The sequence below is a fragment of the Chenopodium album genome, chromosome 21, assembly GCF_948465745.1.
Source record: "Chenopodium album chromosome 21, dcCheAlbu1.1, whole genome shotgun sequence".
Lineage (NCBI taxonomy): Eukaryota > Viridiplantae > Streptophyta > Magnoliopsida > Caryophyllales > Amaranthaceae > Chenopodium > Chenopodium album.
In genome coordinates this window covers 10,112,405-10,114,789 of record NC_137854.1, presented here as the reverse complement: position 1 = coordinate 10,114,789, position 2,385 = coordinate 10,112,405, and the positions used below count along the sequence as shown (strand labels likewise).

Sequence of the window (2,385 nt, the reverse complement as noted above, 5' to 3'; positions counted from 1 at the left end):
TAAATTTTACATAAGAAATAGTTCGTTCATTAAACATAAAGAATCAAATTTTGATGAATAAATCTTATGCAATAATACTCATGGAGAATCTATCACGGAAAACGAAGAGCACAATCGAATACACACAAAGGGTTATCAAGTATCTTGTTATATTAATATGTAATTATAGAATTTTTAATTATAAAATTGAATATATTTCACGATAAAAAACTACACATATATAAAATGATAAAGCTAAAGTATTTCAGAACTTATTTTTTTAATTTGATCCGAAGGTGAACTAAACATGACCTTAGTTATTGAATGCTTGATTTTTGCACCTATACAAGGCCACCCCTCAATCCTATCGTATAATGCAAATTAATATACATATATAAAAAATAGTTAGGTACATTGTTGGATACATTTTGATGTTTATAGTAACAATTTTTATAAAATTTAAGTTAATGCAAAATTAAAGATATTAATAGTTAAAGTACTTGAAGATATGGTCTTAAAAATTGCGTAAATTGAAGTAGATACAATATTATAGAATTGAGGGAATATAAAAATAACAAAACAAAAAAAAAAAAAAAAAAACAAAAAAAAAACATGATAATGAAAACAAAATGACATAAAACAAATACAAAATAAAAAAAAAATCCAACAAAAAAACAAAAACAAAAAAAATTTAGATACAACGTATAAAACGTTTGTCAATGCACAACTTTGACAATTAATATCACTAATTAGCAATAATTAAAAATTATAAAAGTTTATATTAATAAAATATAATTCCTTTAATCAAATTATATGACACGTTTGCCACTGCAAAATTCAATCAAAAATATTTAGAATTATACTATTGTAATTGAATTTTAATTAAGTACCCATACATTGAAATAAAATTTAACATGATCTGCATAATCACTATGTTTTATACTACCTTCGTTACAGGTTATGTGCAACGATTAGACATTTTCCCTCTCTGCTTTATGTCAAATCGTTGCACATAACTTGTAACGGAGGTAGTATATCCCTACCTTATAAAAAGTAGAAAATTACTCTTATGAATAGTGTAATGCCAATTATACCCTTTAAAATGTGCATTTACATATATACCCTCATTAATATGTATAAGTTTTTTTAATGAATAGTGTTTGGACAATTATACCCTCTGAAATATTTAATTAAGTACTTATTTGCTTTCATGAATTAATGTTAATTGTCTTGGATATTTATACTCATAAACATAGTTGTGTACATATTTTTTTGTCATTAATTTTGCCAATAACTAAATTTGTGATTTTAAGACCAAGCCGAAAGAGTAACTAGATATGACTAGCTATGCGCGCGCATTAGCTGCCCTAGTCTATATAAATCACAAATGTTTGTTAAAACAAAGCTTAACAGTAATAAGTCAAAAGTCTATATATACATGTCATCATATAATTTGGAACAAAGGTAATATATTGAGACTATTTAAACAAAAATTCCAAATAAATATGTTTTAATGTACCTATAAATTACAAAAGTTAGTTAAAATAAAATTTTTAAATATTAGTATCAAAAGTCAATACGTGTCAACTAAAAAAACAGATGAAGCATATAAGTTAGAGCTGAGCGAAGAGAGATGAATAAGTAAGTGAAAAGGGAGACGAAGGAGAAGGGAATTGAAAGATGAGGATATGAGAGAGAGAGAGAGAGAGCGCTATAGAGAGAGAGAGAGATGGGAGATAACTAGATAAGAGAAGGAGACAAGAGAGACGAGATTTTGACTCATCAAATATCATTAAATCTACGTACATTTAACTATTGTATTAAATTAAAATTAATTAATCTCATTTTATATGCAACTTCATGAGAGATATGTAACTCATACAACCTAAATGATAATCATAATTATATAGAGTAGAATACGAATGTTACAGTAATACTCGATACAATCTATCAACTTCTTTAAAATAATGTTTTTTCCTTTGTTTTTTTACCTTAAAATAAATAAATAAATAAAATCAACTAAAAAAGGAGAATTCTTACCCTCTTTCAGTAAATGTTATGATAGTGATCATCATCAAGTCGCTTTGGCCGAGTGGTTAAGGCGTGTGCCTGCTAAGTACATGGGGTTTCCCCGCGAGAGTTCGAATCTCTCAGGCGACGTTTTTTAAATTGACGAAGCAGATTTTCCACAATACACTCCATGCGACCATGCATTGACAGATTTTAGTTTTTACCTCAGCATTAGCTCAAAAAGATCTATGTCTAATATGCAATGATCATTAAAAAATTTATTGACTTACGTAGAAGTAATTTTATTTTATGTTTTTTTAAGGGCATTTTATGTTTGAAAGTATTTAGTCGTGTGAGAACTTATAATATTTATATGTCTCATTGTAATTCATAATA

The 2,385-nt window shown here is 26.6% G+C and overlaps 1 non-coding gene across 1 annotated transcript; it reads left to right on the top strand.

Moving 5' to 3' along the window:
- The first annotated feature begins 2,057 nt into the window (after positions 1 to 2,057).
- TRNAS-GCU (transfer RNA serine (anticodon GCU)) lies at positions 2,058 to 2,139 on the top strand. The gene has a single exon. It is a non-coding gene; the product is annotated as a tRNA-Ser (tRNA).
- Positions 2,140 to 2,385: the final 246 nt, after the last annotated feature.